This window comes from Zootoca vivipara, chromosome Z2, assembly GCF_965207765.1.
Source record: "Zootoca vivipara chromosome Z2, rZooViv2.hap1.1, whole genome shotgun sequence".
In the NCBI taxonomy this organism is placed as follows: Eukaryota; Metazoa; Chordata; class Lepidosauria; order Squamata; family Lacertidae; genus Zootoca; species Zootoca vivipara.
In genome coordinates, this window is record NC_142585.1 from 3,421,817 (window position 1) to 3,446,275 (window position 24,459).

Genomic DNA, 24,459 nt, shown 5'->3' on the forward strand with positions numbered 1-24,459 from the left:
TTTTGTATTTTGTCAATTTCTCTCTGTCTTTCTTTGTTATAAAATAATAAATATATTTGGGGGGGGGAATTCACGGCATTCGGGGATGATGGCATAAACAACACATTTTGCAACCTGCGTATGTTGTGACTCATCAGAATCAGTATTACGGTATGTAGATCAGGGGAACCTGTGGCCCTGCCCAGTCCTAGCAGAAATGCCAATGGTCTGGGAATGGTGGGTAGAAACATTGGGAAGGTAGAAGATTCCATGCATCTGATGGCTCTGGGGAAAGGGATGGCTGGAGAAAGGCATAAGGGGGGAGGTTGTGTTCTCTGGGAAATTGTTGCTGCTGTTGTTATTTATTACATCTGTATACTGCCCTGCATCTGAATATCTCAGGGTGCTTCACAGCCTAAATGTGTGCAGCATGTTGCGCTGTGATTCAGAGATTCACTTCTTCTAGACACCCAACAATTATCAATAACAGAGAAGAGGAAAGTACAGTTATCCCTCCTCTCCCACCCACGCCACACTTTCATGGCAATTCTCGTAATCCAATCCCACAACTTTCCCTGCCTGATTGAATCTCCCCCTCAAGGACATCTGAGGATGCAAGTGCCTCTAACCTTCCTCTGCCTACATCCGACGGGTGCAAAACGCTATGAAACAGAGGAGCCAGGCTCTGTGAGATGGGGAAGCAGAGAACATTCAGGCCCAAGAGGATAAATGCTGAGGTGCCACATTCATGAATACAAATAGCAGTTTCTGCTGCTGCTGCTGCACGCTACCCCATCTCATCCCCAAAGATTCCAGCTATGCTCTAAACCTAGGAATTTGAGTAGGCTAAGCTCTCAATATGCCTTTTGGGGATAGGAGCAGCCCAGGGATAAATACACTTCGGGGGGGGGGGGAGTGTCCTGGGCTCTACAACAAAATATCACCATCATTTTTGTTTCTTCTGTTATACCACTATCAATGTGCTTTATCGGAAGACCAGTCTCTGCCCAAAGGTGCTTACAATCTAAAAATGAACACAGGGAGGAACAAGGAAACAGGAGAACAATATGTGGTTACACCAGTTATGCGTACATAGGCTTAGTCTCAGAATTTAGTGATGCAGTTCACCCAACCAAATAATGAAGGCAAAACTGAAGATATAAGGGTAAACTGCTCATAAACACACACAAGCATACACATAAAATATTGTATAAACTGCATTTTGGAAACTGTTTAAAAGTATTTTTAGATGGTTTTCATTGTTTTCAATATTTTATTTTAAGTACAGTATGCCCCTTTCCCACTTTAATTTACTACGTTATTGTTTGCCCCCTTTGGGAGGAAAAGGGATAGAAATCAAATACATAATATAAGGGGGAAACTGCTTGTGAAAATGTACACACCAGGCAAAACTATACACAAAAATATGAGAAATCTGAGCGGAGATGGTGGTGAATTTTCACGAGGACTTTAAAAACAAATGAACGCGGAAACAATGCAAAGATTAGGAGAACCCAACTGAAAACTAGAAAAATGGGAAACTGAAATTGACAGAACTTTGCAGAACTAGACGGTAGGCACAGCCCCAGTCCTGAGGGCTGTGCATGGGAGGGGATAGTCAGTGAAAGCAATGGCTTAACCATCAATCCCTTTGCCCAGGGAATTCTGGGAACTGAAGTTCTATGAGGGGGAGAGGGGCCTCCTAACAACTCTCAGGCCCTTAACAAACCACAGTTCCCAGGATTCTTTGGGGGAAGCCACGACTGTTTAAAGTGGGATGAGAATGCTTTAAATGTGCAGTGCAGATGGGACCTCATAGTGATTTGAAGAAGAGGAAAGCATTATATACATTCTGATGATTATGAATTATCTGTATGGGACGCAAGCACAGAAATGGATAAAACATACATTATGAAATTTTTTAAAAATAGTGGACTAAGTTGTCAGTCATTCTACTTTTTAAAAAACAATTTTAATTAAATTTTATAACAACACATATTAAACCATAAACAGAATACAACACTATACAATACAAAATACACAAATACATACAAAGTATATACTTCTCAATTCTTATTGTTTTCTTAATCATTTTTGGGTGACTTCCTCAATTCTCCGCTTTCTGTGCTTCATTGTCAATCATCTTTAGCAACTTCTAACTCATAACTCTAATAACTCTAATAAATCATATTACATACCTTCCTTTACTAATTTCTATTTATTCATTATTAAAATAATTATTTCATAATCTCCTTAACCCTAAATCAAAATTTTTAGAACTACAACCTATATCTACTTCCAAATCTATCTCAGACTTTCATATGTTACAATATTTCTTTAAATATTCTTTAAATTTCTTCCAATCTTCTTCCACCAACTCTTCCACCAACTCTTCTCCCCATTCAGCCAGTTCCATATAGTCCATCATTTTCATCTGCCATTCTCTCACAGTTGGTATTTCTTGTGTTTTCCAGTTCTTCGCTAACAAAATTCTTGCTGCTGTTGTGGCATACAGAAATAAAGTAACATATTTTGTGGGAATTTATTTACCGACTATACCCAATAAGAAGGCTTCTGGATTCTTTGTAAATGTGTTTTTCAACACTTTCTTTAACTCATTATAAATCTTTTCCCATAAGCCTTTTACTATGGGGCAAGTCCACCACATGTGGTAAAAGGTTCCTTCTACAGCTTTACATTTCCAGCATTTATTATCATGTGTATGATGAATTCTTGCAAGTTTGTTGTTGTTGTTGTTTAGTCATTCAGTCATGTGGACTGACTCTTCGTGACCCCATGGACCAGAGCATGCCAGGCACTCCTGTCTTCCACTGCCTCCCACAGTTTGGTCAGACTCATATTGGTGGCTTCAAGAACACTATCCAACCATCTCGTCCTCTGTCATCCCCTTCTCCTTGTGCCCCCCCATCTTTCCCAACATCAGGGTCTTTTCCAGGGAGTCTTCTCTTCTCATGAGGTGGCCAAAGTATTGGCGCCTCAGCTTCAGGATCTGTCCTTCCAGTGAGCACTCAGGGCTGATTTCCTTAAGAATGGATAGGTTTGATCTTCTTGCAATCCTTGGGACTCTCAAGATACTCCTCCAGCACCAGAATTCATAAGCATCAATTCTTCGGCGATCAGCCTTCTTTATGGTCCAGCTCTCACTTCCATACACCACCGGGAAAACCATAGCTTTAACTATACGGACCTTTGTCAGCAAGGTGACGTCTCTGCTTTTTAAGATGCTGTCTAGGTTTGTCATTGCTTTTCTCCCAAGAAGCAGGCGTCTTTTAATTTTGTGACTGTTGTCACCTTCTGCAGTGATCATGGAACCCAAGAAAGTCAAATCTCTCACTGCCTCCATTTCTTCCCCTTCTATTTGCCAGGAGGAGATGGGACCAGTGGCCATGATCTTCGTTGTTGTTTTTTTATGTTGAGCTTCAGACCATATTTTGCGCTCTCCTCTTTCATCCTCATTAAAAGGTTCTTTAATTCCTCCTCACTTTCTGCCATCAAGGTTGTGTCATCAGCATATCGGAGGTTGTTGATATTTTTTCTGGATTAATTCTGGCTTGGGATTCATCCAGTCCAGCCTTTCTCATGATGAATTCTGCATATAAGTTAAATAAGCAGGGAGACAATATACAGCCTTGTCGTACTCCTTTCCCAATTTTGAACCAATCAATTATTCCATATCCAGTTCTAACTAATTTGGTCTCTGGTTCCTCTGCCCTTTTGAAATCCAGCTTGCACTTCTGGGAGTTCTCGATCCACATACTGCTTAAGCCTGCCTTGTAGAATTTTAACCATAACCTTGCTAGCGTGTGAAATGAGCGCTATTGTGCGGTAGTTGGAGCATTCTTTGGCACTGCCCTTCTTTGGGACTGGGATGTAGACTGATCTCCAATCCTCTGGCCACTGCTGAGATTTCCAAACTTGCTGGAATGATTTTAACTTAGTTCGGTCTCCTTCATCCAGCAAGATATCTCCATACTTCAGCCACTTAATTTGCATATTCAACCTTTTGTGGGCCTTAGCCTCCAATGGCGAGATCCATTTGGGTGTTTTCCTTTCTAACAAATCTTTATATCCAATCCAAACATTAAACAATGCTTTTCTAATTATATGATTTTTAAAACCTTTGTGAACCTTTATCTTGTCATACAGCAATTGAAAACATCCAGCTATTATGACGTCACAATGGTGTCCGCTGCTCTGACCCGGTCTCCCTCTTCTTTCCCCTTCTTTATTACTACAGTTTTAGGGCAATCTAAGTTTTTAAAAGTTTCTTTCCCCCTTGCCCTGCCTCAGGGGAAAGTTTTAAGGGCAAAACTTGGAAGTTTAAAAGGCCGATGTTTCTTTTGCGGCTGTAGAAGCAGGTCTTAGCTTTCACTTTTGCCACAGCAGGGAGATTGACCTCCGTGTTTAGAATCTCCCCCGTGTCCAAATTCTCTTTCAAATGGGTCAATTAATTAATTAATTACTTTACTCACGGAATCCAAATTGTTGTGATTTTCTTTCTTTTCACGGAGAAATTGACCGCTCAAAATCCGTTGGCACCAGAAGCTTCATGCTTTGAAGGTAGCAATCCCACTCTTGGGGCTCTTATTAGAGCTTACCAGGGGGCAGAGGAGATGCCAAGGGGTGCCCGCTAAGTCTCACATCCTCAGAAAGCCCTGAGGTTTATTTGGGGGTCCATGGTGCTCTTGTGGTTCCCCCATCTGTCAAAGTGCTGGAGATTCTTGGAGCGAGAATTCTCCCATCTGACAAAAATGGCGATCAATCCGGAAGTCAAGTTCTCAGTCATTCTAGGGCTGTACCCATTATCTACGTTGTATTTGGAAAGGAAACTTTAAAAAAAGAAGTCTGCATCAAAGCAGTATTACCAGTGGCAAGAAATGAGGTTCCATTTACTTGTAAGGAGGGGGCGGTGTGTGTGTGTGTGTGTGTGTGTGTGTGTGTAAATTAAAATCAAGTGCAGCAAAGACACAGGCCAGTTTGTGTTTGTGTTGCTGCATAGTTTAGAAAATCAACAGCCTAATGAACATAAACAGTTCCTGGATTTAAAAATAACAGCCCATATGAGCTGACAATTTGGTTTCAATCTGGATAAGCAGCCCATGCCAGGAAATGTGGGACATATTTTCCAGCGCTTTCCTGAGATCACAAAAGTCAGGTACAGGAAGGTGACTCGCTCCAGAGATTTTCTTCTCCATACATAATGCTGGCTTATAAACAGTTACTCACCTGGTGTGAGTTAAAAATCACTTCCAGATGAGTTGGCAGAGATTGTTTATAGAAGTTTTTTTTAAAAGGCCACAAATGACTAGCAAAGGTTTTTCCAAGCTTGAAACATTCTGGAAAATTTGCAAGGCGGATAGAGTGCCACAGAACAACATACGCCCAAACAACAGGAATCTGCTGTAAGAAACCTACAAATTCTAGATTGTGCAAGAGATGACAAAGGGAGGGGGGGTACAGACTGCCCTGTGCACATCTTTTAAAGACATCTGCTAAGCAGGTGAAGCTTTTCTTGGAGAGAAGCAAAAAACAATTTCTTGCTGGTTATACAGATCAAAATGCTGTCATTGCACAAGTGAAGGGGGCAGTTAAAAGCCGGGTGGTCTGGTGAAAAAGCAGACAAGGGCTCTTTTAACAGCTGTGTATTAAATGTGCAGGAGCTCTGCCCTCTTTTTCACCTTATCCCCCAGCCCCAATTAAGAATTGGCAGAAAACTGGAGGGAGTGGGGAGAAGCAAAGGGAATGATTGTGCAGAAACTCCAGTATTTGGGGAGGATGACTGAAAGGTGTTTAAGGGAGCTTCCTTTCCAGATGGTATTCTAGCTCAGTGTGGTCTATACTGACTGGCAGCAGCTGCCCAGGGTTTCAGAAAGTGGGTATTTCCCAGTCCTGCTTGGAGATGCTAGGGGTTGAACTTGGGACTTTCTGCATGCATGCGTGTGTGTGTGTGCGCGCGCGCAGTGGCGGAGGAAGCCGCCTGGGCACCCGGGGGCGGGACATCACTGCGTGCATGTGCGGCGTCGCTACGTACAATGCATGCGCTATACGTGGTGACACCGCACAAGCGCGCTACTACATAGCTGTTTGCCGGCGGCACAGTGCCGGGATCCTCTGCTTGCAGCTGCAACTGCGAACGGAGGATCCTCCACATGCGGCTGTGGCAGTTTGATGGCTGCTCATGCTGCTGCGGTGGGGCGCCGCCTTGTCACCTCCAGAGATGTGGCACCGAGAGCCCACAACACCCACTGCACCCCTGTTGCGACGCCACTGGGTGGGAGTTATGTGGAAGGATTTGAAGGAGAGAGAGAGAGGCAGAATTCTCATACTGTAGTTATTCTGGCAGAGACTTCCTGGTCTATAAAGGATATATAATGCTTAGATGACCCTCCCAATGCCTGCAGCAGAATGAGATGGACCAGGCTTTTAAGAGTAGACTTGCAAGTGGAGGATACTATTTCTGAATGCCACCCCAATGTTTTTGCCTTTTAAACCCTCCATATTGAGAAAGTCAACATCTCCTTGGTACAAGTTTTCCAGCTCAATGGAGTTAATAATAACAGCAGGAGCATTCAAAACAATACAGTTCATACAGTATACTACTCTGTTGTGCTTCTTGGGTAAAGGAGAGAGTAAGAAGGAGCTCCCTCCCACAGTGAAGTAAATGGGCCTGCTCTTGCCACTAGAGTAGTAACAACAATACCCTCTTTCTAAATTTATCCTGCTGCAGTAATTATTCTGCTGTTCTCAAGTGAGGCTTAATCCTATTAATTGATAAACCTCCAACTCTTTTTTTAAAAAAGTTACTAGACCTCATGGCTGCAAAGCAATGCCTACCACCCACAACATCACAATGGTTCAGATTACAAGTTTTTTGCCAGCTAGCAGCACTCAAAGGTAGCCACTGCCTTGTTTTATCTTGGCTCCAGGAACAAAGCTAACCCCTCAGGGCCAACCTAATATATTTTGTTGTATCGAGCAAAGGACAAGATGTCCCCATTCCAATTCCAGAACAGAAACTGAATCATACTTTAACACTGGCAAACAGGGCAGAACCCTCCGCCCTACTTGAAGGCACCAGGACATAGAGCAAGCTAGGTTAGGTTACCCAGAGGGAACAGTAAGGGCTCCTAAGTATATGCCACCTGAGGCAGCTGGAAGACTAAAGATAGGGCCAGCTACGCATCAAACAATGTGGACCGTGTACAGCTCTTGCTTACTGCGTACTGCTCTGGTTGCCTCATCTCAAAAAGGATATGGTAGAGTTTGAAAAGATTCAGAAAAGGGCAACTAAAATGATCTGGAGTGATTCATAAGAGCAATTTCCTTATGAAGAAAGGTTGCAGCATTTGGGACCTTTTAGAGAACTGTAAGAGGCAACGTGACAGAAATTTGTAAAATTATGTGTGGCATGGAGAAAGTGGGGTGAGAAAGGGTTTTTTCTCCTCTTAGAACACTAGAACATGCAGACATCCAATGAAGCTGCCTCTACATTTGCCTCCATGTACAAAGACCCCCCCCCAAAAAAAAACCAAGGCACCCCTTAATTCTGGAGCAAGATGCATAGAGAAAAGGGTTTGCTTCCTCTCTCATACCACCTGAACTCAGGTACACCCAAGGAAGCTGAATGTTGGAAGGTCAGGAGAAGGAAGTCCCACAAGCATCTGTTTGGCCCCTGTAAGAACAGGATGCTGGACCAGAAGGGTCATTGGCCTGATCCAGCGGGCTGTGATGTTCTTATGACTAAAAGAGCAACCATGAACTTTCCTGAACCACAACAAAAGTCACAACCCAGTCACAGCCCAGCCCATGCCTCTTTTCTGCCCAGAAATAAATCTATTTCATTGAGGAAGTCTAGATATCAGAGCACAGCTAAACAGGCAAGCAACTCCTCCTGCAGCAAAAGCACTGTAGAGCAAGCGTGACTAATGCTTACATGATGTGCTCAGACTGACCTCGAGACCCAGAAATATGCCTCTGCCACCCTTAGCATTGCCATGCAAAGCTCTCAAATCTAATAATGGTGTTTCATTTTCTCCACACCATGCCAAGAAGTGGATTAACAGAACATGCAATCATGACTTCAGAAGCTGGAAGGTTAATTCTGAATACCCACCAACTAACCCCCCCCCCCCTTCAAGGCATTCCTAGAACAAGAATAGGCCAATAACTCTCCTAGAAAATGGTCTGAAAGGCGTATTGTGTAAGACAATCAAATTTATGTGAAATCTAAGCCGTCTGGACCACGGTTTACTACCCTGATGGAAGAGATAGCCAGTGTTCGCTCTCTGAAAACACTGCTTGCCAAATTAGCCCCTTAGAGTCAGACACGACTAAATGACTAAACAACAACAACTACTGTCTTGTTTTGCAATTCTTCAATTACATCTATGGAGATTAACTGGAACCCCCCAACTGTTCTGATCTTTCTTTCTTTGTCCTTTCAAGATGCTTTCTGTCAGAAATGTTCTGAAGGAATGCCTAACTCTGTGAATTTCTTACAGCTCGAAGTACCAAAATGGAAGCTATCAACTTTCCCATTTTTATTTTTTTAAAGCTACTAGCTCTCATGGTGTAAAGGAAGGCGCTAGGCTATAATCAGGTCAACTCTTGAACAAAGAGTTCTCTATTTCCCATTGGTAAGTGATCAGATTCAGTCTCCAAGCTGAACATTCCACTTCTATGTAACTGCCCTCTGTCATTCTGTGTGCAAAGATTTATTACCTCAGAGAAGTAAATGTTTTGGCATTTTAACCCATGCTATCTCCCGAAATTAACAGGCTTCAAATGAAAGACCTTTTCTTCTCACATATGCTCCTAAAAACAAAAGGTTACTGGGGGTGGGGGTGGGAGATATACCGGTGTATGCTTATACTGAAAGAAACAAAACACACTCTTAACTGACCAAAATAAAGCAAAAACATTATTATCCCTCGATTCTCATTCTCCCATTTCAAAAGAAAAAAATATCTACAGAACTGCAAGAATAAAAACATCTGAAAGCAAATATGGTACTTTTTAAGGGTAAAAATAAATAAATAGCCTAATAATAAAACCACATTTTTCATTGTAGTCCTCCAATAGAATAATTGGCATGTGCCACTTCCCCCCATGGCATTTCACAACTTTATTCCTCTGTTTCTAACTAGGTACGGAGCATGTGAAGAATGAAGAGAGAAAAAAGCAGTGCTGTTTCACATTTTCTGCATTCCATTCCTGCATGATGGCTAAATATTCCCCAAACCAGCCCTGCACTACCCAGAACTCAGCCCACCCAGCTTATATGGCAGACCACCATGGATTCAATGTTGTTTTGCTGGACGAGCATGTTCACAAACTGGACACGAGGGGCTGGCCATGCTTCTCCATTCACATATAAAGCAGGTTGTATGTTTGTAAGTCCCTGCAGTAATAAGACAATGCAATCCCTTGACATGCATAGCAAACCCTTTTCTTGTAAACATTAGCTTTGTGCATGCACATGAACCATCATGTCCTGCCTGGCACATCTAGTTTGACCCTGGGACTGGGGGACGGGGACCCAGGAGGAGGGAATGTGTGCTGAGGTTCTGTTAAGCCACTGACCCGGCTGAGGGCTACTTTTGTCTTGGTGGGTTGGTTCTATCCTGAAAAGAAACCTTGTAGCGGGAGATGCGAGCTCTTTCACACCATCTTCCTGGCACCCAATCTCAATCCAGGGCTCCTGAGCTCTGGCACACAGCTGCCTTTTCTTGCCTGGGCTATGCTTCAGGCTCTGAAATACTGTTATGGAGTTGATTCTTTAAGCACCAGTGGCTAACCACCTTCTATGCCAGTTGGGAGCCCTGATCCAGCCCCCTAAGCAAATCTCACCCTGTCCCCCCAAAACAACACACACTGATTTTGGTAGAGATGGTTAAAAAGTAAGTGGGTGGGAGAATTAAAGCCAGCACAGCGCAGAAAAATTTAAACCTCTCTGCCCAGCCCAGCCCTCAGATGTAAACTACACTCCTTGCCCCCTGGTCAACGGATGGATTCTTTAATGCAGTGTTTCCCAAACTTGGGACTCCAGCTGTTTTTGGATTACAACTCCCATCATTCCTAGCTGGCAAGGCTAGTGGTCACAGGTGATGCAAAAACAGCTGGAGACAGAAGATCAAATGAGGGAGGAAGCGTGTGCCTTTGTGTGAATATGCCCCTGAAGGACAGGCCATGGGCAAATGTGGCCTTCTGGCCCCCAGGGTGGATTTGATTAAAATCAAATTGATTTAAATCACTAGTCAGTAAGACTTGATTTAAATCAGGCAAAGGCAAACTCAGGCCTCCAGATGTTTTGGGACTACAACTCTCATCATCCCTAGCTAACAGGACCAGTGATCAGGGATGATGGGAGTTGTAGTCCCAAAACAGCTGGAGGGCTGAGTTTGCCTATGCCTGATTTAAATCCTTTTACAGAAAGGTTCAACCTTGCTGGCATCCTCTTAATATGGATAACTGGAGGAAGGTTTCTTTTCTGGAATAAAAGTTATATCAAAATTACTGATTGGTTATACTATTAAAAATATATAGACAGATAATTATGAAATTATTGTGAGGATTAGTAAGTTTATATTTGGACAAATTTTTTGCTGTACTTTAATGGAAGGAGAGAAATAATCATGTCCTTCATAGCAATTGAAACAATTTATTTAACTAAAACAATAACATAGCATATGGATCCATGTTTGTTAACCAATGTGCTTAAGGTAAAGGTAAAGGGACCCCTGACCATTAGGTCCAGTCGTGACCGACTCTAGGGTTGCGCGCTCATCTCGCGTTATTGGCTGAGGCGGCGTATAGCTTCCAAGTCATGTGGCCAGCATGACTAAGCCGCTTCTGGCGAACCAGAGCAGCACATGGAAACGCCGTTTACCTTCCCACTGTAGTGGTCCCTATTTATCTACTTGCACTTTGATGTGCTTTCAAACTGCTAGGTTGCCAGGAGCTGGGTCCGAGCAACGGGAGCTCACCCCGTCACAGGGATTTGAACCGCCGATCTTCTGATCAGCAAGCCCTAGGCTCAGTGGTTTAACCCACAGCACCACCTGGGTCCCCACCGATGTGCTTAAACAATTTTTAAAAAAAACTTAAGAGTTTTAGCACACATAAGAAACTTCGAACAAATCCTTATTTCCTGATGAATAGCTTTTGGACTAGAATGTAACTTAAAGAGAAAATCTTTAGAAATATATTTCCTCCAAAAGCATTTCATTTAAAAAAATCCAATTTAAATTTAAAAACTGATTTAAATTTTAAAAAATCCGATTTAAATTTTAAAAATCTGATTTATTTCATTTCATTTTTTAAAAATCATTGATTTTACTCACCCCTAACAGCTAGCTGCCCCTGCATTTAAAGCTAACATGTTCTGCACAATTTGAGGATTTGCACGAAAAGCTGGGGCGGAGGGAGATGAAAGAGTGATTCCAATCAAGAGAGAAGAGGGTTTTTTTTTTTTGAACCCTAGGAATCTTGGTAAATCCATGTGTGTGTTGGGACGGGTTCTGCATGTGTGTACATGCAATTCACCCCGGCCTTTACACCACTGCTCTGCGGTCCTTGACAGGCCTAATCTCTGTGTGACTGTCCCCGTCACGCTGCAAGCCAAGCTGGCTCTTGGGATAATGTGCAAAGCTGTGAGCTGGCAGTGGGAGGGCAGGCACAAGTCACTCCAGCATCTCCCAACCCAGACGGGAGGACAATGCGGACAGGAGCTCCCAAGGTGAGGTCAAGGGAGGCCAAAGCTGCAGGCCGGGCGGAGGAAAGCTTCAGAATGCAGCCCGGGAAAAGTTGAGAGGGGCAACAAAGAGAGGAAGCCGTTTGGAGTTAATGAGCAGGAGGGCGAGATTAGGATTTCAGTTTCTAAAGTGGAACGGGTTACGCCCAGGGTAAAACAGGTTTTGTTTCTGCTGGAAGAAATAGGAAAAAGCACGAGTGCAAGCAGCTTTTCAGTTAAACCTGAATGGCCTGATTGCACTTGCCGGAGCTTCTGCCGCTTCTTTATTTCCTGTGGGGCGCAGAGAAGTAGGACAGTTTTGTTCCCTGCACTGAAATCATTGAATTGGTTCAGACTAGGGGCCAGTTTTTACACACAGCATATTCCAGTAGTTTTTATTGTTATAAAAAATATTTAAATGCCCCTCCCACCTCCAGCAGCCAAGAGTAGCTTACAGCTATGATCAGAAATGTTTGTCTGGACATTCAGCTTATTCCAGGGTGGCAAATTGCCAGCAGTAATCAATTGTATACATTTTTTAAAACTAGTTAATTTTGTTCCCACTCACCCAAAATAAAAGCAGGGTGTAGCATATATTAAACCTAAAAGCATCAAAACACTGGTAACTGTCTGAGTAGTTTAACATAATGGATTAAAATCCAAAACAAAATTGTGAACAAAACAGGACAAAAGTGTGTGTGTGTGTGTGTGAACTAACCAGAAACATTTCTGCTTGTCTCTTAAAAAGTCACCCCAAACCCACCAATAACAACCCCACAGAGGAAAATGCGTACTTTGCCATCACAGCCTATCAACAGAAAATATTTATCTGTCTCAAAGGATACCCTGGGATGCCTCACAATGACGACTTGGAAATAAATTCAGCTGAGCTTTAATTTTAGATTTCATCCACACACACTCCAAACATAAGAGTTAAGAACTGCGTTGTCTACGTTGGTGCCGCATTCTTGTGTTTCTGGGAACAGAACAGAGACCCACACAGGGATGTAACTAACGGCCTCCTTTGAAGGCGGGTAGTTCTGCCAGATTTCTATGTCCGGAGTGACTGATGTGACACGACTACAGAGAAGGTTGAATGGAAGGAGACGAGCCAGAGCAGGAAATCATTCAGAGATACAACGGGAACCCCCTTCTATGTGGTTGGGCTCACAGGAGCCTTCAAATTGCATTGCTAATTTATTTCTCATGGCATAACAGATGTTCCTTTCCATTCCAATTCTGTCCTGCCCCACCCCTTGTGATCTTCCAGTTATCTCCTCCTCGGCTATCTCCCTGTTTTTGGAGGCCCACCCCCACCTTCCTCAAATTCATGCTATTCCTCAGCCGGGCTGCCTTTCAAGAAGCATTCATCTGCCTCTTTTACTGAGTGACCTTATTAGTACTGATCATGTTTCTAATAATATCTGACATTGTAGGATGGTCCATCTGCTACAGCATTTCACTTCTTTAAAAATAAAATAGCCAAAAAACTATGCAAAAAAGTGTTTTGTTTGGGGGATTTTCCCACCAAATCAAGGGGGTGGGGGGTGGGGAGTAGAAATACCATTTGGTGACAAACGACAATCTGCTAGGACAGACATAAAAGAAAACAAAATGCTCCCAAATTCAAATGAGCTATCCAGTCAGCCATGTACAAATCTATGCATTCATCAGGACTCCAGTCAAGTCAAGAAAAAACTAAGATAAATGAAAGTGAAACAGGTATCTAGAAGTGTGCATGCACACAAAAGCTTATGCCAAGAACAAACTTAGTTGGTCTCTAAGGTGCTACTGGGATGCAGGCGGCACTGTGGGTTAAACCACAGAGCCTACGGCTTGCCAATCACAAGGTCGGCAGTTCGAATCCCCGCAATAGGGTGAGCTCCCGTTGCTCGGTCCCAGCTCCTGCCAACCTAGCAGTTCGAAAGCACGTCAAAGTGCAAGAAGATAAATAGGTACCACTACAGCAGGAAGGTAAGCGGTGTTTCAGTGAGCTGCTCTGGTTCGCCAGAAGTGGCTTTGTCATGCTGGCCACATGACCTGGAAGCTGTACGCCGGCTCCCTTGGCCAATAATGCGTGATGAGCACTGCAACCCGAGTTGGTCACAACTGGACCTAATGGTCAGGGGTCCCTTTACCTTTAAGGTGCTACTGGACTTTTAAAAAAAAAATCGGAAGTGAAACAGACATAGAATTGTTTGTTGTGTCCAATGTCACAAACTCAGTGAATGTTGACATTCACCAGCCATTCCGAATTTTTAGCAGGCTGCTGGTGAATTTCAGGAATACAGTGGTACCTTGACTTACAAACGACTCGACAACTGAATTTTTTGACTTACGAATGGGGGTAATGACCATGCGCTTATGAATGTCTGGACATCCGAAAGGAAACCGCAGCGGTTTTAGATAGGAATTTTTCGACTTACGAATTTTTAGATGGGGTTGCTTTGACTTACGAATTTTTCCACTTCCAATGCATTCCTATGGGAAATCACGTTTCCAATGGCGTTTTTCGACTTACGAATTTTTCGACCTACGAAGGTGCCTTCGGAACGGATTAAATTCGTAAGTTGAGGCACCACTGTAGTTTTGACATTTTTCCTAGCAGACACTATTGACTAATTTGGTAAATCATCAAATTTCATTTCCATTGTTTCCCAGGATTGTTTCCAAGCTCTGTTTTAATAATTTCTGGCTTCTACTGGTACATCTCAAGAGCCCCAACAGCCATTTGCCACAGGCTTGAAACCAGCCAGGCTATGGGTTCTTGCACGTACTATCCCAAGTTTTGATGGATCTGGATCAGCAATTCTTAAACCTATGATCTGTGCACTACTGCAGGTACACACGAGCCTTAGAAATAAAGCTCGTGAGCATGCACAAAGTTCACCTCCCTGGCCAATAAAGTACCTCAGCATTTAATAAGCTAGTTCTGTAATACTACAGCATTCTTTGTTTGTTTGCTAATTGTTGCGTTGTATGATTTCTAGTGATGGATGATTTAAAAATGTTGATTATATGCCTATAATTCTTGACTAGCTCATTTACATTTCTAAGAATTTGGGGTGTGGGGGGGGTCAATGTTGACTCTGTAAGCTTGTCAAGGAGACAATGAACCTAGAAGTTTGAGAAACCCTGCTCTGTGACAATCCCACCTAGCCAACCTGACGGCCTTCTGAGGCCGATAATCATGTTTATTTCTCATTGAGCTGTTCTATAGAGTTCCCCCCGCTGCCCCAAACTTAATTGCCTTCTGTACTTCTGAGAACATTGGGATTCCCCCTTGTGCATGGATGACCGCCTCCATCCTTGGATCAGCCCTCAAGAGAACAGGTTTGACGACAGTGTGAAGCAAAGGTTGGAAACCTATGGCATCTTAGATGATGCTAGACTCCAAGTGCTCATCAACCCTGGCCATGCTCTCTGGGGCTGAAGGGAATTGAGAGTCCAGCCACATCTGAGAGGCCACAAAGGGGTGGTCCAGCAGATGGCTAATTGCCTAAGCCTGCTGGCCTTCACTACAAAAGATAAATACTGTGCAAAGAAGGCTGCAGCCTTCAACCCAATAAATAGCCTGCTGGATTAATCAATTTAAGTCGCCTTCAATGAACACCCAATGCCATCTATCCACACACAACCCAGATAAATTAGCACACGTCTGGTCATGTGGCCTATGTTACAGAGGATAACCCTCTATTTGAAGGAGTCCTCTTTCTCAGGAGTGGGGGACCTGATGTCCCCTGATGTTGTTGAAGTACAAGTCCCATCAGCCCTCGGCGAGCATCAGGGATGTTGGAAGTTGTAGTTCAGCCAACACCTGAAGGGCCAACTATTCCTCACATCTGCTCTGTCTGAATTGCTTTCTATTCTAAGTCTGCTTTCAAGATAAAGAATTTTTAAGGTGGAAAAGCAGCCAACAGCACTGAAAACTGCTCCATCAGCAGTAAGCCTCTGGTCAGCTGACTGAGAAGGCACAGAAGTCATGTGGTCACCACCTTCCCCACCGTGGAGAGATGGGATTGCATTTCTAGCTACAGCAAGAATTTCTAAATTGGCCTATGCACATAAATTAGCACACACAAATATTATGTAAAGCCAATCTTCTTTTCAGTGATGTTTTGGTGGTGTGGAAGTGGTCAGCCTAGTGAATGGTGAAGGAGAAGCATTGCCAGTGAAGGAAAAGCATCACCGGGGAGGCACTGCAGGCTTGCCGCAGCTTTGCCTAACCTGGTGGCTGCTGGGAGTTGGGAGTTTTAAAAAAGTCTTATTTACTCATTCATTGCATTACTTTCTTCCCCGAGAAACTCCAGGCGGAGCACATTATTTGCCCCCTCCTAGTTTAAACTCCACAACAACCCTGTGAGGCAGGTTAGCATGAGAGGCAGGGACTGGCCTCCAAGCTCAGCTGAGTAGGAGGATTCAAACCCTGGTCCCCCAACACTCTAAACATTACACCATACTGTTGGTCTCTCTGGAGGGCACCAGCTTGGGGAAAAGGCTGCTTTAAAGCACTTTGTACAAGCAAGGGCTACTTTTGCCAACGGGAAGCTCTCAGGGTCCAGGGATATACAGTGGTACCTCTAGTTACGAACTTAATTCATTCTGGAGGTCCGTTCTTAACCTGAAACTGTTCTTAACCTGAGGTGTGCTTTGCTAATGGGGCCTCTTGTTGCTGCTGCGCCGCCGGCACACAATTTCCGTTCTCATCCCGGGGCAAAGTTCTCCACTCGAGGTAACTCTTCCAGGCTAGCAGAGTTTGTAACCTGAGGCATCTGTAACTTGAGGTACCACTGTATATAAGCAAGCAGGTGCCTGGTGCTCAGAAAGGGAGGCTTGCTTGCTTGCATGGCTGACAAGGCCTGCGATTTTTAAAGCCTGCCATTAACCCCTTGTGAACTGGGTGGGGGCTTTGCAGAAAGTGCCCATCGGCTTGCACCAGGATGCGTGCCAGCTTCGGAGGGGATTTCATGGTGGTCAGCGAAACAAGGCAGGCAGCTATTGAATGTTTTATGCCTCTCTGATTTTAAGGCAGCAGTGGGGTGGGGTGGGGGGGGGGAATGAAAAGGAAAAGGAGAGAAAGGAAGAGAGACTCGCAGCATCTCTAAGATGAAAAAGGGCCTGAGTCAAAGCTCAGCCTGAAGGCCACATTGCCTTCTTGGGGCTGCAGGAAAAAATGGGTAGAGCAATGGGTGCAAATTTTGCCTTTATTCAGCAGGCCGGCCTTGACACACACACTTGCACATCCCACACTGTAGACCCACATTGTCCAGTCTAGCATGGCTGTACTGGCTTGTGCTGATGGGAGTTGTAGTCCAAAACATCTGGAGGGCACCAGGTGGGCAAGAGCTAGCTTACTGTAAGTCCATAAAATTGAAATGATCACACATTTTCCCCATGCCCCCATTTCTTCTGCATCTATTTTAAATTGCAAGCCTCTTTTGAGGTAGGGACCTGCCACACCTGTCCATTACCCAAAGCACAGTCATCTTGGCTACTGGACACTGATGGCCATGACTTTGCTGAATCCTCTTTGAAAGCCTTCCAACTGGGTGGCCCACACTGCCTCCTGCGGGAAGGAGTTCCACAGTTTAGCTGTGTGATGCGCGAATGACTTTCTTTTATCCGCCCTTTATCTTCCACTGCGCAGATGGTGCTATTTAAACAACAACAAGATGGCTAAACTGAGAGGGAACAGGGGCCAAGAGGACTGACCTCGGCTTGAGATCTTGGGGAACCAGCATTTCGCACCTGGCTATTAGCCACTTGCGACCAAGTGAAGTTGCCCAGGTGCCAGGATGGCTCCTGAAGTTTCTACCATCTGGTGCATGGCTGGGGATCCTTGGATGTGGATTGTTTTCATACACAAATACCCACTCGGGACAGCGGGAGGAGGCGGAGGAGGGGCCGGTGGACCTCAGGCGCTTGCTGGCGGATGGGGCGAGAGCGGGATCTGCGGCGGAGTGATGCGGGGGCGGCGAGGTGGGAGAGCGAGGGGCGGCGCGCTTACCTGAGGCGCGCTGCAGGAGGTGGCGGCAGAGGCCTCTTTCCTTCTCCTCAGGTGAGGAGGAGAAGGGAGGTGGAGGAGGTCGTTGCCACTCAAGACAGCGGGAGGAGGCGGAGGAGGGGCCGGTGGGCCTCAGGCGCTCGATGGAGGCGATGCCTACGCGGTCCCAGGGCTTCCCCTCTGTTCCCGCCCGGCTAGCACCCGTTTACTGAACGGACTGAATGACACTAGTTGCTGATAACTGGGTCGCTCTTAGTAAAGCTAAATGGTGGATCCCACCAGGCCACCAGATTACTGACTTCACCCCCCATGAACACAGGAAATCGAAAGACTCTAGGGTGAATGTAGCGGGTACTCTCCTCTACCAATTAATCTTACGGCTGAATTTAATAATTTTAAACGGGACTTGCCCCCCTGATGTCCCGGGCGAATTTACCCATTTAAGCTCACAAACAAATAGTGTTCTGGATTATTTTATTGTATCCAAGGATGCATTCCCAAATTTTACTTATTTCAAAGTTGACAATGTGCAGCTGAGCGACCATCTTCCCTTAGTTGCCAAAATGTCAATTGATTGGAACCCGACAGAGGGAGGCCATCCCATTTATATGGATGTTAATGCGGCAACAAGAGTGAAAGGCTCCAAATGGTCTGCAACTGAGGCCCAAAAATACTCCATTTTTTTCCAGCGGAAGATGGTACAAACTTTATCAGCTTTTGGCTCAACCTTGTATGAGCATGATCAAACTGTCAAATTATTTTCCAAACTGACAAATGACCTTAGGTCCTTCTTTACCATGCCTGATCAGCAGATAAATCGAGCCCACTCTAAAACTGGTGCCCCGTGGTTCAATCTCAGATGTAAGCAAGCCAGACAACAACTCCGTGCTACTTACAACGATTATAAATCCTCAGGAGCAGTGGCGCTCCCCAAAGCAAAAATATTGTACAAACAGGCTCAAAGGATGGCTAAACAGGAATGGCAATCAAACCGCTGGAAAGCACTTATAGCAGCCTCAAACTCCCACCAATTTTGGCTATTGATAAACAGCAAACAGAAGAGATACCCTCGAACAGTCATCTCCGCTCCAGTCTGGGAATCCTTTCTCAGGAACCATTTTGGGTTGCCAGATACAAATTTCACTCCAACTGATGGCTTTCGTGACCATCTCCCTCTTTGGCCCCCCATTGACCTGGCAGAAATTTTAGAGCTTATCATCGAGCTTAAAACAGGCAAAGCTCCCGGTCCCGACCTGATTCCTGCGGAAGCCATAAAATTACATGCAGAATGGTGGGCCAAAACTTTGGCGACTATATTCAATGCTATTAACATCCGCGGAAAGGTGCCAAAAATATGGAAGGATGCCATCATCGTACCAATCTACAAAAAGAGAGTGCCAGAAGAACCGGGAAACTACAGGAACATCAGTTTATTGTCAATAATCGGGAAAATCTACGCAAGATTCCTGCTATCAAGGCTCACCAAATGGACCGAAGACAAAGACTTGATTGGCCCAGAACAGGCTGGATTTAGAGCAAATAAGTCAACTACTGACCATGTGCTAGTATTATACCATCTAGCCCGGAAATACACTGCCTCAAATAGAGGTCAACTTTGCGCAGCTTTTATTGATTTAAAAGCTGCATTTGACACCATCCCCAGGGGACTTCTGTGGGAAAAGCTAGCCAGATGGGATTCGACAGAAGGCTCCAGTGGCTGATAATTCAGCTGCACGATAGATCAGCCGATAGGGTGAGAATTACCCCAGCTGGAGATCTTACAAATGCAATAACTATCAACAGAGGAGTTCGCCAAGGATGTATCCTTGCCCCTCTTCTTTTTAATTTGTTTATAAGCGACATGAGGATGTCCCTGATAGAAGCACAGGGAACTATTCATAACCCCCCCCCCCGGTCTTGCCCAATATCGTTGCCCCCTTTTACTTTACGCTGATGATGCAGTAATCTTATCCTTTTCAAGAGTTGGCCTCAGAAGAGCTTTAAAGATCACAGCATTCCTTTCTAGGTGTTCACAGACCGTTTGCTTAATGATCTGCTCTAGAATCTTTCCCAGGGTGGATAAAAATCAATGATTTTTTTAAAAAAATCAAAAAAATCAGATTTTTTTGATTTAAATCGGATTTTTTTGATTTAAATCGATTTTTTTGATTTAAATTGGATTTTTTTTTAAATAAAATGCTTTTTGAGGAAAACATATTACCATCCAAAGGTTATTCCATCATGAAATAAAGATTAGTTTTTTAATTTTGTAGTATAAGATTGTATATGTTTAATTTTGGGGGTAAATAAATTCCATTAATCCATTCACAATGTCATGCTCTTCCAGAGGTTTTTGTAAGATTATTGGGCAGTTTCTCTGCCTACAAGATATTATCACAGGTGCTTGGTTTACTTTTGCAGTTCTCAAAACTGAATTTGACTCAACAGAGATCACATGCCTCTTCTTCACAGCAAAAATGTTATAACATGAACAGAGTTGAGAAAAAGACCTTAATCCTATTGTTCTACAAACCTATGAATACAGAAGCAAGCCCTTCAGTGCTAAGTTTCAAGATGTTCAGTGAATAGAATAGAAACAATATTTTTCTGATTGTTTGGAGTGGACAGTATTTAAGTTTTTCATGTGTAGGCTGGGCTGACAGTCTAAGTTTCTTAAAATATATATATTTTGTTTTTGTTTAGCCAAATTAGTTAACAAACATGGATGTTTGTTTAAGCAAATAACATATGCTGTAATGTTATTGTTTCAGTTGAATAAATCTATTTAAATTGTTATTATTAAGGTAATGATTATTTTTCTCCTTCCTAAGTACAACAGTAAAGTTGTCCAAATATGAATGATTAACCTATTAAACTGGGGATAAAAAAACTAATATGAAAAGTTGTTATTCTAAAAATCTTCATCTACTTGCATATTAAAGTTATACCAGCAAGAATTAGTCTTTATGATTTAAATCAACTATGATTTAAATCAAGCCTTACTGACTAGTGATTTAAATCGTGATTTAAATCGTGATTTAAATCAGTTTGATTTAAATCAAATCCACCCTGATCTTTCCTGCTATTGATGTCAGGCTGACTGGGCGGTAATTGTTTGGGTCCTCTCTTTCCCCCTTTTTGAATATAGGGACAACATTTGCCCTCCTCCAGTCTGCTGGGACTTCGCCTGTTCTCCAGGAATTCTCAAAGATTACTGCCGGTGGTTCGGAAATCACCTCTGCCAGTTCTTTTAATACTCTTGGATGTAGTTCATCTGGCCCTGGAGACTTGAATACATCTAAACTAGCCAAGTATTCTTGTACTACCTCCTTACTCATTCTGGGCTGTGTTTCCCCTGCTGAATCATCTGCTCCATATTCTTCAGGTCTGGCATTGTTTTCTTTCTTTGGAGAAGACTGAGGCAAAGAAGGCATTGAGGAGTTCGGCCCTTTCTCTGTCCCCTGTTTGCATTTCACCATCTTCTCCTCTAAGTGACCCCACTGTTTCCTTGTTCTTCCTTTTGCTACGGACATACCCATAAAAGCCCTTTTTTTTGCTTTTAACCTCTCTAGCAAGCCTGAGTTCATTCTGTGCTTTAGCTTTTCTGACTTTGTCTCTACACGTGCTGGCTATTTGTTTGAATTCCTCTCTGGTGGTTTCCCCCCCTTTTCCATTTTTTGTACATATCCCTTTTAAATCTTAACTCAGTTAAAAGTTCTTTAGATAGCCCCCCTGGCTTCTTTAGGCACCTTCCATGTTTCCGTCTCATTGGTATTGCCTGAAGTTGTGCTTTTAATATCTCCCTTTTAACAAACTCCCAACCATCATGAACTCCCTTCCCTCCCACCAAAGGTGGCTTTGTGATTCCCTCTTTCACTTTTTGGGAGTGAGCGCCAACGCTTCTACAGTCAACATGGCAACTGGCGCGCAGAAGATGGATGTGATAGCAAGCTTGGCAGAGCTTTGCAATTTGTGGAATTAAAAACATCTAATAAAAGAACCCCAAGGGGACCACTCCTGAAGTCAGTGCAGTTAGGACGAAGCATGCTCAGTGACTATGTAGCAGTGAAGGACACTGGGGAAGGGCTTGGAGAGAGAGAAGGAAACCCGGGTGGGAGGGAAGGAAGCAATGCTGAAGGACAGCATTTCTGACCAATTGGAAAACTGAATAGGACCACTCTGCACTGCTTGCTTTGCCCAAGTTCAACAGTTTCAGTAGTCCCTCAAACAAGATGTCCAGACATATATGGAGGTATATATAATATATAATATATAATATATATATAATTATATATAATATATATAATATATAAGCTAGGTGCCAAATGGCACCTTAAACCTAGGTTAGGTCGCCACAACGGAATGTCTATTTGTCGGGGGCTGGACTAAATGATGGTCGGGGTCCTTCGCAATACTACAATTCTATGATCTCAACTACATTTAGCTTGCTCTTAGAACAGTTCACTTGCACCAGCATGCAAGAAGGATAAACAAACACAGTGAGTATGGCATTAACAATCGACTAAGGCACAGGTTTTTAAATTGTGGTAGCCAAGCTGCCACCCAGAAATCTTCATGTAGTCACATTTTGGACCCATGCCAATAGCAAAACGTGCCTGGCTAATTTCTAACACTGATGGAAGGTCGTAGGGTTCCTTTCTGCAATCTGATATAAAGCGTTGCTTCAGATTTGGCTCCTCAGAGTAGGCAACTTGCCAAATGGAGGATTCCTCCTTGCCTTGCTCTGGCACGTTTTGTAACTGGGCAACATGCCTGACCTTGACTCAGGAACAACAACTCAGCTTCAGCTGAAATTCTGGTCTTGCAGGGGTTGGAGGAAGGAGAAAGATTGTTTTCTGCTGCTCCAGAGAAGCGGACACGGAGCAATGGATTCAAATTTCAAGAAAGAAGATTCCACCTAAACATTAGGAAGAACTTCCTGACAGTAAGAGCTGTTCGGCAGTGGAATTTGCTACCAAGGAGTGTGGTGGAGTCTCCTTCTTTGGAGGTCTTTAAGCAGAGGCTTAACGACCATCTGTCAGGAATGCTTTGATGGTGCTTCCTGCTTGGCAGGGGGTTGGACTGGATGGCCCTTGTGGTCTCTTCCAACTCTATGATTCTATGACCCTTGGAGTCCCTTCCAACTCTCCAGTTCTATGATAACCCTGCACCTGCATCCACCTATCTCCGCTGCTTTCATCCTTGACTTTGGTCTGACGTGGATTACACATGCATCTTCCATCCAGTTATTTGCAGGCCTGATCCTGCAGGGCCTTGGCACCACTGGCTGACAACAGACTGAAGCAAGCTTAGAGATAGAAGACGACAACATGCATGCTACGTGCAGACCATGCAAGGCCATGTGTAACTGTGGAGAACTCCTGAAATATTCATGCAGCTGCAAGCTCAGTGCTATGGTAATTTCTCCTTCATAGTCTGCAAGAACAGCCTCTTCCCCACCCCCCAGTGCTAACAGCCTGCAGCAGATATGCAAAGAACATAGGCTGGAAATAAAGGCAACCCACTGAATTTAAAACCACTGCCCAAAGGATCTGGAGGCAAAAAGTATCACTCTAAGAAAGTCAATTATGTCTGCCTATCATCGAGTTGGAAGAGACCCCAAGGGATCATCTAGTACAACCCCCTGCAAGGCAGGAACTCAGCTAGATCATCCATGACAGGTGCCCATTCAACCTCTGCTTAAAAATCTCCAGGGAAGGAGAGGCCACCTGCTGCCTCACCTTCAAAGTGAACCCAATACTCTAAAGGCCTCAGGCTGATTATAGTAGTTGGGAAATTAAAGATTAAAAGCAGCACTTGCCTTGAAGTGCTGGGTTTAATTAGCTACAGGTTAATCGGTTCAAACATTTATTGGCAGACTGAAGTTTGCAAACACATGCTACTAGATCTGTAGCTGGTTTCGAACAAACTGTCCTAAATCAAGGTCACTGAGGTAGTGGCCTCATGTTAGCTGAACAGGATGACCTCTTGGGCATTGCGGTATTCGCACAGTGGATGGAGGCTGGAAAACACTTTGGATTTCAAGCCGTTCACATCTTTGCATGTGAGAAAATATTCCTTAAAAATCAGTTCTTAAAATTCTACTTAAAAATTCTACACCAACAGCATTGTGCACCTACTCAATTATTTCACATTATTTCCAGTGCATCATCAAACTGTTGTGGGAAGAGAGGGGCTTTTTCCATTTCAAGCATGAATGCCCACATGGGGCATTATTCTGGAATGAAATTTATAGAGATATATCAAGGGTTATTACAACACATATTCAGGTTTCTCCCCAGGTATCCCTACTAAACATGTGGATGGATGGCATGAGGACATTTCGCCAAAAACCTGCCAAGCTCTCTATAGAACCACAGTAGAAATCATTAAGAAATCTGTACTCAGGTGACTCTCATGGGGTGTCTAATCTTGCTGTGTTGGATGAGTTTCAGTTGGCAAAGCTTGAGGATGTGGACAAGGTGCCCGGATTGGTCAGGGTGACCACTTGCATGTGCTCTGGACCCTTGCCCCTCTTGGCTGATAAAAACCAGCAGGCAGGGGACAGCTGGCTGGGCCAGGGAGGTGGCTAATGTAACAGAACGGGCCTTTTCTGCAGTGGCTCCCCATTGGTGGAACTCCCTAGGGAGGTTTGTCCGACACCTTCCTTATATATCTATAGGCGCCAGGAGAAAACCTTCCCCTTCAACCAGGCCTTTGGCTG

General features: G+C 43.9%; 1 protein-coding gene across 10 annotated transcripts in view; it reads right to left on the minus strand.

Moving 5' to 3' along the window:
* Positions 1–24,459, minus strand: part of MBNL3 (muscleblind like splicing regulator 3) — a 135,712-nt gene that overhangs the window by 49,282 nt on the left and 61,971 nt on the right. The window contains exon 2 of one of the 10 annotated variants that reach the window (XM_088665200.1): positions 1–24,459. This exon is cut by the window's right edge and continues 10,128 nt beyond it. The exons of the other annotated variants lie outside the window; for them this stretch is intronic. The gene's annotated coding sequence lies outside the window, so the exon portion shown is untranslated. 10 annotated transcript variants of the gene reach the window in all.